This window comes from Pristiophorus japonicus, chromosome 9 (genome assembly GCF_044704955.1).
Source record: "Pristiophorus japonicus isolate sPriJap1 chromosome 9, sPriJap1.hap1, whole genome shotgun sequence".
Taxonomy (NCBI): Eukaryota; Metazoa; Chordata; class Chondrichthyes; family Pristiophoridae; genus Pristiophorus; species Pristiophorus japonicus.
Window position 1 is genome coordinate 147782766 of NC_091985.1, and position 16017 is coordinate 147798782.

Below are 16017 nucleotides of genomic sequence, written 5' to 3' on the forward strand. Positions count from 1 at the left end.
TTCTCTCTCTTCCCCTGGACATTAACATTCTCTCTCTCCCCCTGGACATTAACATTCTCTCCCTCTGGACATTAACATTTTCTCTCCCCTGGATATTAACATTCTCTCTCTCCCCCTGGACATTAACATTCTCTCCCCCTGGACATTAACATTCTCTCTCCCCCTGGACATTAACATTCTCTCGCTCCCCCTCGACATTAACATTCTCTCCCCATGGACATTAAAATTCTCTCCCCCTGGACATTAACATTCTATCCCCTGGACATTAACATTCTCTACCCCTGGACATTAACATTCTCTCCCCTGGACATTAAGATTCTCTCCCCTGGACATTAACATTCTCACCCCCTGGACATTAACATTCTCTCCCCTGGACATTAACATTCTCTCTCCCCCTGGACATTAACATTCCTCCCCTGGACATTAACATTCTCTCCCCCTGGACATTAATATTCTCTCGCCCTGGACATTAACATTCTCTCCCGTGGACATTAATATTCTCTCCCCCTGGACATTAACATTCTCTCCCCCTGGACATTAACATTCTCTCCCCCTGGACATTAACATTCTCTCTCCCTCTGGACATTAACATTCTCTCTCCCTGGACATTAACATTCTCTCTCTCCCCCTGGACATTAACATTCTCTCTCTTCCCCTGGACATTAACATTCTCTCTCTCCCCCTGGACATTAACATTCTCTCCCTCTGGACATTAACATTTTCTCTCCCCTGGATATTAACATTCTCTCTCTCCCCCTGGACATTAACATTCTCTCCCCCTGGACATTAACATTCTCTCTCCCCCTGGACATTAACATTCTCTCGCTCCCCCTCGACATTAACATTCTCTCCCCATGGACATTAACATTCTCTCCCCCTGGACATTAACATTCTATCCCCTGGAAATTAACATTCTCTACCCCTGGACATTAACATTCTCTCCCCTGGACATTAAGATTCTCTCCACTGGACATTAACATTCTCACCCCCTGGACATTAACATTCTCTCTCTCCCCCTGGACATTAACATTCTCTCTCAACCCCTGGCCATTAACATTCTCTTCCAGGACATTAACATTGTCTCCCGCTGGACATTAACATTCTCCCTGCTGGACATTAACATTCTCTCCCCCTGGACATTAACATTCTCTCCCCCTGGACTTTAACATTCTCTCTCCCCCAGGACATTAACATTCTCTATCCCCCTGAACATTAACATTCTCTCCCCCAGGACATTAACATTCTCTCTCCCCCTGGACATTAACATTCTCTCCCCTCCGGACATTAACATTCTCTCCCCCTGGGACATTAACATTCTCTTCCAGGACATTAACATTCTCTCCCCTGGACATTAACATTCTCTCCCCTGGACATTAACATTCTCTCCCCCTGGATATTAACATTCTCTCTCTCCCCATGGACATTAACATTCTCTATCTCCCCCTGGACATTTACATTCTCTCCCTCTGGACATTAACATTCTCTCTGCCTTGACATTAACATTCTCTCCCCCTGGACATTAACATTGTCTCCCCTGGACATTAACATTCTCTCCCCTGGACATTAACATTCTCTCCCCCTGGACATTAACATTCTCTCCCCTGGACATTAACATTCTCTCCCCTGGACATTAACATTCTCTCCCCCTGGACATTAACATTCTCTCCCCCTGGACATTAACATTCTCTCTCCCTCTGGACATTAACATTCTCTCTCCCCTGGACATTAACATTCTCTCTCTCCCCCTGGACATTAACAATCTCTCTCTTCCCCTGGACATTAACATTCTCTCTCTCCCCCTGGACATGAACATTCTCTCCCCCTGGACATTAACATTTTCTCTCCCCTGGATATTAACATTCACTCTCTCCCTCTGGACATTAACGTTCTCTCTCTCCCCGTGGACATTAACATTCTCTCTCTCCCCCTGGACATTAACATTCTCTCTCTCCCCCTGGACATTAACATTCTCTCCCCCTGGACATTAACATTCTCTCCCCCTGGACATTAACATTCTCTCTCCCCCTGGACATTAACATTCTCTCGCTCCCCCTCGACATTAACATTCTCTGCCCCTGGACATTAACATTCTCTCCCCCTGGACATTAACATTCTATCCCCTGGATATTAACATTCTCTACCCCTGTACATTAACATTCTCTCCCCTGGACATTAACATTCTCTCCTCCTGGACATTAAGATTCTCTCCCCTGGACATTAACATTCTCTCCCCCTGGACATTAACATTCTCTCTCTCCCCCTGGACATTAACATTCTCTCTCACCCCCTGGACATTAACATTCTCTCCCCCTGGACATTAACATTCTCTCCCCTGGACATTAACATTCTCTCCCCCTGGACATTAACATTCTCTCCCCCTGGACATTAAAATTCTCTCTCTCCCCCTGGACATTAACATTCTCTCTCTCCCCATGGACATTAACATTCTCTCCCCTGGACATTAACATTCTCTCCCCTGGACATTAACATTCTCTCCCCCTGAATATTAACATTCTATCCCCTTGGACATTAACATTCTCTCTCCCTCTGGACATTAACATTCTCTCTCCCTCTGGACATTAACATTCACTCTCCCTCTGGACATTAACATTCTCTCTCCCTCTGAACATTAACATTCTCTCCCCCTGGACATTAACATTCTCTCTCCCCCTGGACATTAACATTCTCTCCCCTGGACATTAACATTCTCTCCCCTGGACATTAACATTCTCTCCCCCTGGACATTAACATTCTCTCCGCCTTGACATTAACATTCTCTCCCCCTGGTCATGAACATTCTCTCCCCTGGACATTAACATTCTCTCCCCTGGACATTAACATTCTCTCCCCCTGGACATTAACATTCTCTCCCCTGGACATTAACATTCTCTCCAGCTGGACATTAACATTCTCTCCCCCTGGACATTAACATTCTCTCTCCCTCTGGACATTAACATTCTCTCTCCCCTGGACATTAACATTCTCTCTCTCCCCCTGGACATTAACATTCTCTCTCTTCCCCTGGACATTAACATTTTCTCTCTCCCCCTGGACATTAACATTCTCTCCCCCTGGACATTAACATTCTCTCCCCCTGGACATTAACATTCTCTCCCCGTTGACATTAACATTCTCTCCCCCTGGACATTAACATTCTCTCTCCCTCTGGACATTAACATTCTCTCTCCCTCTGGACATTAACATTCTCTCTCCCTCTGGACATTAACATTCTCTCTCCCTCTGGACATTAACATTCTCTCTTCCTCTGAACATTAACATTCTTTCCCCTTTGGATATTAACATTCTCTGTGCCCTGGACATTAACATTCTCTCCCCCTGGACATTAACATTCTCTCCCCTGGACATTAACACTCTCTCACCTGGACATTAACATTCTCTCCCCTGGACATTCACATGCTCTCTCTCCCCTGGACATTAACATTCTCTCCCGCTGGACATTAACATTCTCTCCCCTGGACATTAACATTCTTTCTCTCCCTCTGGACATGAACATTCTCTCTCTCCCCCTGGACATTATCATTCTCTCTCTCCCCCTGGACATTAACATTCTCTCCCCCTGGACATTAACATTCTCTCTCTCCCCCTGGACATTAACATTCTCTCGCTCCCCCTGGACATTAACATTCTCTCCCCCTGGACATTAACCTTCTCTCCCCCTGGACATGAACATTCTATCCCCTGGACATTAACATTCTCTCCTCCTGGATATTAACATTCTCTCCCCTGGACATTAACATTCTCTCCCCCTGGACATTAACATTCTCTCCCCTGGATATTAACATTCTCTCCCCCTGGACATTAACATTCTCTCTCTCTCCCCCTGGACATTAACATTCTCTCTCTCCCCCTGAATATTAACATTCTCTCTCCCCCTGGACATTAACATTCTCTCTCTCCCCCTGGACATTAATATTCTATCTCCCCCTGGACATTACATTCTCTCCCCCTGGACATTAACATTCTCTCCCCTGGACATTAACATTCTCTCCCCTGGACATTAACATTCTCTCCCCCTGGATATTAACATTCTCTCTCTCCCCCTGGACATTAACATTCTCTATCTCCCCCTGGACATTAACATTCTCTCCCCCTGGACATTAACATACTCTCTGCCTTGACATTAACATTCTCTCCCCCTGGACATTAACATAGTCTCCCCTGGACATTAACATTCTCTCCCCTGGACATTAACATTCTCTCCCCCTGGACATTAACATTCTCTCCCCTGGAAATTAACATTCTCTCCCCTGGACATTAACATTCTCTCCCCTGGACATTAACATTCTCTCCCCCTGGACATTAACATTCTCTCCCCCTGGACATTAACATTCTCTCCCCCTGGACATTAACATTCTCTCTCCCTCTGGACATTAACATTCTCTCTCCCCTGGACATTAACATTCTCTCTCTCCCCCTGGACATTAACAATCTCTCTCTTCCCCTGGACATTAACATTCTCTCTCTCCCCCTGGACATGAACATTCTCTCCCCCTGGACATTAACATTTTCTCTCCCCTGGATATTAACATTCTCTCTCTCCCCCTGGACATTAACATTCTATCCCCTGGACATTAACATTCACTCTCTCCCTCTGGACATTAACGTTCTCTCTCTCCCCGTGGACATTAACATTCTCTCTCTCCCCCTGGACATTAACATTCTCTCTCTCCCCCTAGACATTAACATTCTCTCCCCCTGGACATTAACATTCTCTCCCCCTGGACATTAACATTCTCTCTCCCCCTGGACATTAACATTCTCTCGCGCCCCCTCGACATTAACATTCTCTGCCCCTGGACATTAACATTCTCTCCCCCTGGACATTAACATTCTATCCCCTGGACATTAACATTCTCTACCCCTGTACATTAACATTCTCTCCCTGGACATTAACATTCTCTCCTCCTGGACATTAAGATTCTCTCCCCTGGACATTAACATTCTCTCCCCCTGGACATTAACATTCTCTCTCTCCCCCTGGACATTAACATTCTCTCTCACCCCCTGGACATTAACATTCTCTCCCCCTGGACATTAACATTCTCTCCCCTGGACATTAACATTCTCTCCCCCTGGACATTAACATTCTCTCCCCCTGGACATTAACATTCTCTCTCCCCCTGGACATTAAGATTCTCTCCCCTGGACATTAACATTCTCTCCCCCTGGACATTAACATTCTCTCTCTCCCCCTGGACATTAAAATTCTCTCTCTCCCCCTGGACATTAACATTCTCTCTCTCCCCATGGACATTAACATTCTCTCCCCTGGACATTAACATTCTCTCCCCCTGGATATTAACATTCTATCCCCCTGGACATTAACATTCTCTCTCCCTCTGGACATTAACATTCTCTCTCCCTCTGGACATTAACATTCACTCTCCCTCTGGACATTAACATTCTCTCTCCCTCTGAACATTAACATTCTCTCCCCCTGGACATTAACATTCTCTCTCCCCCTGGACATTAACATTCTCTCCCCCTGGACATTAACATTCTATCCGCCTTGACATTAATATTCTCTCCCTCTGGAAATGAACATTCTCTCTCCCCCTGGACATTAACATTCTCTCCCCCTGGACATTAACATTCTCTCCGCCTTGACATTAACATTCTCTCCCCCTGGTCATTAACATTCTCTCCCCTGGACATTAACATTCTCTCCCCTGGACATTAACATTCTCTCCCCCTGGACATTAACATTCTCTCCCCTGGACATTAACATTCTCTCCCCCTGGACATTAACATTCTCTCCCCTGGACATTAACATTCTCTCCACCTGGACATTAACATTCTCTCCCCCTGGACATTAACATTCTCTCTCCCTCTGGACATTAACATTCTCTCTCCCCTGGACATTAACATTCTCTCTCTCCCCCTGGACATTAACATTCTCTCTCTTCCCCTGGACATTAACATTTTCTCTCTCCCCCTGGACATTAACATTCTCTCCCCCTGGACATTAACATTCTCTCCCCCTGGACATTAACATTCTCTCCCCGTTGACATTAACATTCTCTCCCCCTGGACATTAACATTCTCTCCTCTGGACATTAACATACTCTCTCCCTCTGGACATTAACATACTCTCTCCCTCTGGACATTAACATTCGCTCTCCCTCTGGATATTAACATTCTCTCTCCCTCTGGACATTAACATTCTCTCTCCCTCTGGACATTAACATTCTCTCTCCCTCTTAACATTAACATTCTCTCCCCCTGGACATTAACATTCTCTCTCTCCCCCTGGACATTAACATTCTCTCGCTCCCCCTCGACATTAACATTCTCTCCCCATGGACATTAACATTCTCTCCCCCTGGACATTAACATTCTATCCCCTGGACATTAACATTCTCTACCCCTGGACATTAACATTCTCTCCCCTGGACATTAAGATTCTCTCCCCTGGACATTAACATTCTCACCCCCTGGACATTAACATTCTCTCCCCTGGACATTAACATTCTCTCTCCCCCTGGACATTAACATTCCTCCCCTGGACATTAACATTCTCTCCCCCTGGACATTAATATTCTCTCGCCCTGGACATTAACATTCTCTCCCGTGGACATTAATATTCTCTCCCCCTGGACATTAACATTCTCTCCCCCTGGACATTAACATTCTCTCCCCCTGGACATTAACATTCTCTCTCCCTCTGGACATTAACATTCTCTCTCCCTGGACATTAACATTCTCTCTCTCCCCCTGGACATTAACATTCTCTCTCTTCCCCTGGACATTAACATTCTCTCTCTCCCCCTGGACATTAACATTCTCTCCCTCTGGACATTAACATTTTCTCTCCCCTGGATATTAACATTCTCTCTCTCCCCCTGGACATTAACATTCTCTCCCCCTGGACATTAACATTCTCTCTCCCCCTGGACATTAACATTCTCTCGCTCCCCCTCGACATTAACATTCTCTCCCCATGGACATTAACATTCTCTCCCCCTGGACATTAACATTCTATCCCCTGGAAATTAACATTCTCTACCCCTGGACATTAACATTCTCTCCCCTGGACATTAAGATTCTCTCCACTGGACATTAACATTCTCACCCCCTGGACATTAACATTCTCTCTCTCCCCCTGGACATTAACATTCTCTCTCAACCCCTGGCCATTAACATTCTCTTCCAGGACATTAACATTGTCTCCCGCTGGACATTAACATTCTCCCTGCTGGACATTAACATTCTCTCCCCCTGGACATTAACATTCTCTCCCCCTGGACTTTAACATTCTCTCTCCCCCAGGACATTAACATTCTCTATCCCCCTGAACATTAACATTCTCTCCCCCAGGACATTAACATTCTCTCTCCCCCTGGACATTAACATTCTCTCCCCTCCGGACATTAACATTCTCTCCCCCTGGGACATTAACATTCTCTTCCAGGACATTAACATTCTCTCCCCTGGACATTAACATTCTCTCCCCTGGACATTAACATTCTCTCCCCCTGGATATTAACATTCTCTCTCTCCCCATGGACATTAACATTCTCTATCTCCCCCTGGACATTTACATTCTCTCCCTCTGGACATTAACATTCTCTCTGCCTTGACATTAACATTCTCTCCCCCTGGACATTAACATTGTCTCCCCTGGACATTAACATTCTCTCCCCTGGACATTAACATTCTCTCCCCCTGGACATTAACATTCTCTCCCCTGGACATTAACATTCTCTCCCCTGGACATTAACATTCTCTCCCCCTGGACATTAACATTCTCTCCCCCTGGACATTAACATTCTCCCTCCCTCTGGACATTAACATTCTCTCTCCCCTGGACATTAACATTCTCTCTCTCCCCCTGGACATTAACAATCTCTCTCTTCCCCTGGACATTAACATTCTCTCTCTCCCCCTGGACATGAACATTCTCTCCCCCTGGACATTAACATTTTCTCTCCCCTGGATATTAACATTCACTCTCTCCCTCTGGACATTAACGTTCTCTCTCTCCCCGTGGACATTAACATTCTCTCTCTCCCCCTGGACATTAACATTCTCTCTCTCCCCCTGGACATTAACATTCTCTCCCCCTGGACATTAACATTCTCTCCCCCTGGACATTAACATTCTCTCTCCCCCTGGACATTAACATTCTCTCGCTCCCCCTCGACATTAACATTCTCTGCCCCTGGACATTAACATTCTCTCCCCCTGGACATTAACATTCTATCCCCTGGATATTAACATTCTCTACCCCTGTACATTAACATTCTCTCCCCTGGACATTAACATTCTCTCCTCCTGGACATTAAGATTCTCTCCCCTGGACATTAACATTCTCTCCCCCTGGACATTAACATTCTCTCTCTCCCCCTGGACATTAACATTCTCTCTCACCCCCTGGACATTAACATTCTCTCCCCCTGGACATTAACATTCTCTCCCCTGGACATTAACATTCTCTCCCCCTGGACATTAACATTCTCTCCCCCTGGACATTAAAATTCTCTCTCTCCCCCTGGACATTAACATTCTCTCTCTCCCCATGGACATTAACATTCTCTCCCCTGGACATTAACATTCTCTCCCCTGGACATTAACATTCTCTCCCCCTGGATATTAACATTCTATCCCCTTGGACATTAACATTCTCTCTCCCTCTGGACATTAACATTCTCTCTCCCTCTGGACATTAACATTCACTCTCCCTCTGGACATTAACATTCTCTCTCCCTCTGAACATTAACATTCTCTCCCCCTGGACATTAACATTCTCTCTCCCCCTGGACATTAACATTCTCTCCCCTGGACATTAACATTCTCTCCCCTGGACATTAACATTCTCTCCCCCTGGACATTAACATTCTCTCCGCCTTGACATTAACATTCTCTCCCCCTGGTCATGAACATTCTCTCCCCTGGACATTAACATTCTCTCCCCTGGACATTAACATTCTCTCCCCCTGGACATTAACATTCTCTCCCCTGGACATTAACATTCTCTCCAGCTGGACATTAACATTCTCTCCCCCTGGACATTAACATTCTCTCTCCCTCTGGACATTAACATTCTCTCTCCCCTGGACATTAACATTCTCTCTCTCCCCCTGGACATTAACATTCTCTCTCTTCCCCTGGACATTAACATTTTCTCTCTCCCCCTGGACATTAACATTCTCTCCCCCTGGACATTAACATTCTCTCCCCCTGGACATTAACATTCTCTCCCCGTTGACATTAACATTCTCTCCCCCTGGACATTAACATTCTCTCCCCTGGACATTAACATTCTCTCCCCCTGGACATTAACATTCTCTCTCCCTCTGGACATTAACATTCTCTCTCCCTCTGGACATTAACATTCTCTCTCCCTCTGGACATTAACATTCTCTCTCCCTCTGGACATTAACATTCTCTCTTCCTCTGAACATTAACATTCTTTCCCCTTTGGATATTAACATTCTCTGTGCCCTGGACATTAACATTCTCTCCCCCTGGACATTAACATTCTCTCCCCTGGACATTAACACTCTCTCACCTGGACATTAACATTCTCTCCCCTGGACATTCACATTCTCTCTCTCCCCTGGACATTAACATTCTCTCCCGCTGGACATTAACATTCTCTCCCCTGGACATTAACATTCTTTCTCTCCCTCTGGACATGAACATTCTCTCTCTCCCCCTGGACATTATCATTCTCTCTCTCCCCCTGGACATTAACATTCTCTCCCCCTGGACATTAACATTCTCTCTCTCCCCCTGGACATTAACATTCTCTCGCTCCCCCTGGACATTAACATTCTCTCCCCCTGGACATTAACCTTCTCTCCCCCTGGACATGAACATTCTATCCCCTGGACATTAACATTCTCTCCTCCTGGATATTAACATTCTCTCCCCTGGACATTAACATTCTCTCCCCCTGGACATTAACATTCTCTCCCCTGGACATTAACATTCTCTCCCCCTGGACATTAACATTCTCTCTCTCTCCCCCTGGACATTAACATTCTCTCTCTCCCCCTGAATATTAACATTCTCTCTCCCCCTGGACATTAACATTCTCTCTCTCCCCCTGGACATTAATATTCTATCTCCCCCTGGACATTACATTCTCTCCCCCTGGACATTAACATTCTCTCCCCTGGACATTAACATTCTCTCCCCTGGACATTAACATTCTCTCCCCCTGGATATTAACATTCTCTCTCTCCCCCTGGACATTAACATTCTCTATCTCCCCCTGGACATTAACATTCTCTCCCCCTGGACATTAACATACTCTCTGCCTTGACATTAACATTCTCTCCCCCTGGACATTAACATAGTCTCCCCTGGACATTAACATTCTCTCCCCTGGACATTAACATTCTCTCCCCCTGGACATTAACATTCTCTCCCCTGGAAATTAACATTCTCTCCCCTGGACATTAACATTCTCTCCCCTGGACATTAACATTCTCTCCCCCTGGACATTAACATTCTCTCCCCCTGGACATTAACATTCTCTCCCCCTGGACATTAACATTCTCTCTCCCTCTGGACATTAACATTCTCTCTCCCCTGGACATTAACATTCTCTCTCTCCCCCTGGACATTAACAATCTCTCTCTTCCCCTGGACATTAACATTCTCTCTCTCCCCCTGGACATGAACATTCTCTCCCCCTGGACATTAACATTTTCTCTCCCCTGGATATTAACATTCTCTCTCTCCCCCTGGACATTAACATTCTATCCCCTGGACATTAACATTCACTCTCTCCCTCTGGACATTAACGTTCTCTCTCTCCCCGTGGACATTAACATTCTCTCTCTCCCCCTGGACATTAACATTCTCTCTCTCCCCCTAGACATTAACATTCTCTCCCCCTGGACATTAACATTCTCTCCCCCTGGACATTAACATTCTCTCTCCCCCTGGACATTAACATTCTCTCGCGCCCCCTCGACATTAACATTCTCTGCCCCTGGACATTAACATTCTCTCCCCCTGGACATTAACATTCTATCCCCTGGACATTAACATTCTCTACCCCTGTACATTAACATTCTCTCCCTGGACATTAACATTCTCTCCTCCTGGACATTAAGATTCTCTCCCCTGGACATTAACATTCTCTCCCCCTGGACATTAACATTCTCTCTCTCCCCCTGGACATTAACATTCTCTCTCACCCCCTGGACATTAACATTCTCTCCCCCTGGACATTAACATTCTCTCCCCTGGACATTAACATTCTCTCCCCCTGGACATTAACATTCTCTCCCCCTGGACATTAACATTCTCTCTCCCCCTGGACATTAAGATTCTCTCCCCTGGACATTAACATTCTCTCCCCCTGGACATTAACATTCTCTCTCTCCCCCTGGACATTAAAATTCTCTCTCTCCCCCTGGACATTAACATTCTCTCTCTCCCCATGGACATTAACATTCTCTCCCCTGGACATTAACATTCTCTCCCCCTGGATATTAACATTCTATCCCCCTGGACATTAACATTCTCTCTCCCTCTGGACATTAACATTCTCTCTCCCTCTGGACATTAACATTCACTCTCCCTCTGGACATTAACATTCTCTCTCCCTCTGAACATTAACATTCTCTCCCCCTGGACATTAACATTCTCTCTCCCCCTGGACATTAACATTCTCTCCCCCTGGACATTAACATTCTATCCGCCTTGACATTAATATTCTCTCCCTCTGGAAATGAACATTCTCTCTCCCCCTGGACATTAACATTCTCTCCCCCTGGACATTAACATTCTCTCCGCCTTGACATTAACATTCTCTCCCCCTGGTCATTAACATTCTCTCCCCTGGACATTAACATTCTCTCCCCTGGACATTAACATTCTCTCCCCCTGGACATTAACATTCTCTCCCCTGGACATTAACATTCTCTCCCCCTGGACATTAACATTCTCTCCCCTGGACATTAACATTCTCTCCACCTGGACATTAACATTCTCTCCCCCTGGACATTAACATTCTCTCTCCCTCTGGACATTAACATTCTCTCTCCCCTGGACATTAACATTCTCTCTCTCCCCCTGGACATTAACATTCTCTCTCTTCCCCTGGACATTAACATTTTCTCTCTCCCCCTGGACATTAACATTCTCTCCCCCTGGACATTAACATTCTCTCCCCCTGGACATTAACATTCTCTCCTCTGGACATTAACATACTCTCTCCCTCTGGACATTAACATACTCTCTCCCTCTGGACATTAACATTCGCTCTCCCTCTGGATATTAACATTCTCTCTCCCTCTGGACATTAACATTCTCTCTCCCTCTGGACATTAACATTCTCTCTCCCTCTTAACATTAACATTCTCTCCCCCTGGACATTAACATTCTCTCTCTCCCCCTGGACATTAACATTCTCTCTCACCCCCTGGACATTAACATTCTCTCCCCCTGGACATTAACATTCTCTCCCCTGGACATTAAGATTCTCTCCCCCTGGACATTAACATTCTCTCCCCTGGACATTAATATTCTCTCCCCCTGGACATTAACATACTCTCTCCCTCTGGACATTAACATACTCTCTCCCTCTGGACATTAACATTCTCTCTCCCTCTGGACATTAACATTCTCTCTCCCTCTGGACATTAACATTCTCTCTCCCTGTGGACATTAACATTCTCTCTCCCTCTTAACATTAACATTCTCTCCCCCTGGACATTAACATTCTCTCTCCCCCTGGACATTAACATTCTCTCCCCTGCACATTAACATTCTCTCCCCCTGGACATTAACCTTCTCTCCCCCTGGACATTAACATTCTCTCTCCTGGACATTAACATTCTCTCCCCCTTGACATTAACATTCTCTCCCCCTGGACATTAACTTTCTCTCCCCCTGGACATTAACATTCTCTCTCTCCCTCAGGACATTAACATTCTCTCTCCCTCTGGACATTAACTTTCTCTCTCCCTCTGGACATTAACATTCTCTCTCCCACTGGACATTAACATTCTCTCCCATGGACATTAGCATTCTCTCCCCTGGACATTAACATTCTCTCTCTCCCCCTGGACATTAACATTCTCTCTCACCCCCTGGACATTAACATTCTCTCCCCCTGGACATAAACATTCTCTACCCCTGGACATTAACATTTTCTCCCCCTGGACATTAACATTCACTCCCCCTGGACATTAACATTCTCTCACCCTGGACATTAACATTCTCTCCCCTGGACATTAACATTCTCTCCCCCTGCACATTAATATTCTCTCCCCCGAGACATTAACATTCTCTCTCCCCCTGGATATTAACATTCTCTCCTTCTGGACATGAACATTCTCTCTCACCCCCTAGACATTAACATTCTCTCTCTCCCCCTTAACATTAACATTCTCTCTCTCCCCCTGGACATTAACATTCTCTCCCCCTGGACATAAACATTCTCTCCCCCTGGACATAAACATTCTAACACTGGACATGATAATTCTCTCTCCCCTGCACATTAACATTCTCTCTCCCCCTGGACATTAACATTCTCTCCCCTGGACATTAACATTCTCTCCCCTGGACATTAACATTCTCGCTCCCCCAGGACATTTATATTCTCTCCCCCTGGACGTTAACATTCTCTCGCCCTGGACGTTCACATACTCTCTCCCTCTGGACATTAACATACTCTCTCCCTCTGGACATTAACATTATCTCTCCCTCTGGACATTAACATACTCTCTCCCTCTGGACATTAACATTCTCTCTCCCTCTTAACATTAACATTCTCTCCCCCTGGACATTAACATTCTCTCACCCCCTGGACATTAACATTCTCTCCCCTGGACATTAACATTCTCTCCCCCTGGACATTAACCTTCTCTCCCCCTGGACATTAACATTCTCTCTCCCCCTGGACATTAACATTCTCTCCCTCCCTCTGGACATTAACATTCTCTCTCCCTCTGGACATTAACATTCTCTCTCCCTCTGGACATTAACATTCTCTCTCCCACTAGACATTAACATTCTCTCCCATGGACATTAGCATTCTGTCCCCTGGACATTAACATTCTCTCTCTCCCCCTGGACATTAACATTCTCTCTCACCCCCTGGACATTAACATTCTCTCCCCCTGGACATAAACATTCTCTCCCCCTGGACATTAACATTCACTCCCCCTGGACATTAACATTCTCTCACCCTGGACATTAACATTCTCTCCCCTGGACATGAACATTCTCTCCCCCTGCACATTAATATTCTCTCCCCCGAGACATTAACATTCTCTCTCCCCCTGGATATTAACATTCTCTCCCTCTGGACATGAACATTCTCTCTCACCCCCTAGACATTAACATTCTCTCTCTCCCCCTGGACATTAACATTCTCTCCCCTGAGCATTAACATTCTCTCCCCCTGGACATTAACATTCTCTCTCCCTCTGGACATTAACATTCTCTCTCCCCTGGACATTAACATTCTCTCTCTCCCCCTGGACATTAACATTCTCTCTCTTCCCCTGGACATTAACATTCTCTCTCTCCCCCTGGACATTAACATTCTCTCCCTCTGGACATTAACATTTTCTCTCCCCTGGATATTAACATTCTCTCTCTCCCCCTGGACATTAACATTCTCTCCCCCTGGACATTAACATTCTCTCTCCCCCTGGACATTAACATTCTCTCGCTCCCCCTCGACATTAACATTCTCTCCCCATGGACATTAACATTCTCTCCCCCTGGACATTAACATTCTATCCCCTGGACATTAACATTCTCTACCCCTGGACATTAACATTCTCTCCCCTGGACATTAAGATTCTCTCCCCTGGACATTAACATTCTCACCCCCTGGACATTAACATTCTCTCCCCTGGACATTAACATTCTCTCTCCCCCTGGACATTAACATTCCTCCCCTGGACATTAACATTCTCTCCCCCTGGACATTAATATTCTCTCGCCCTGGACATTAACATTCTCTCCCGTGGACATTAATATTCTCTCCCCCTGGACATTAACATTCTCTCCCCCTGGACATTAACATTCTCTCCCCCTGGACATTAACATTCTCTCTCCCTCTGGACATTAACATTCTCTCTCCCTGGACATTAACATTCTCTCTCTCCCCCTGGACATTAACATTCTCTCTCTTCCCCTGGACATTAACATTCTCTCTCTCCCCCTGGACATTAACATTCTCTCCCTCTGGACATTAACATTTTCTCTCCCCTGGATATTAACATTCTCTCTCTCCCCCTGGACATTAACATTCTCTCCCCCTGGACATTAACATTCTCTCTCCCCCTGGACATTAACATTCTCTCGCTCCCCCTCGACATTAACATTCTCTCCCCATGGACATTAACATTCTCTCCCCCTGGACATTAACATTCTATCCCCTGGAAATTAACATTCTCTACCCCTGGACATTAACATTCTCTCCCCTGGACATTAAGATTCTCTCCACTGGACATTAACATTCTCACCCCCTGGACATTAACATTCTCTCTCTCCCCCTGGACATTAACATTCTCTCTCAACCCCTGGCCATTAACATTCTCTTCCAGGACATTAACATTGTCTCCCGCTGGACATTAACATTCTCCCTGCTGGACATTAACATTCTCTCCCCCTGGACATTAACATTCTCTCCCCCTGGACTTTAACATTCTCTCTCCCCCAGGACATTAACATTCTCTATCCCCCTGAACATTAACATTCTCTCCCCCAGGACATTAACATTCTCTCTCCCCCTGGACATTAACATTCTCTCCCCTCCGGACATTAACATTCTCTCCCCCTGGGACATTAACATTCTCTTCCAGGACATTAACATTCTCTCCCCTGGACATTAACATTCTCTCCCCTGGACATTAACATTCTCTCCCCCTGGATATTAACATTCTCTCTCTCCCCATGGACATTAACATTCTCTATCTCCCCCTGGACATTTACATTCTCTCCCTCTGGACATTAACATTCTCTCTGCCTTGACATTAACATTCTCTCCCCCTGGACATTAACATTGTCTCCCCTGGA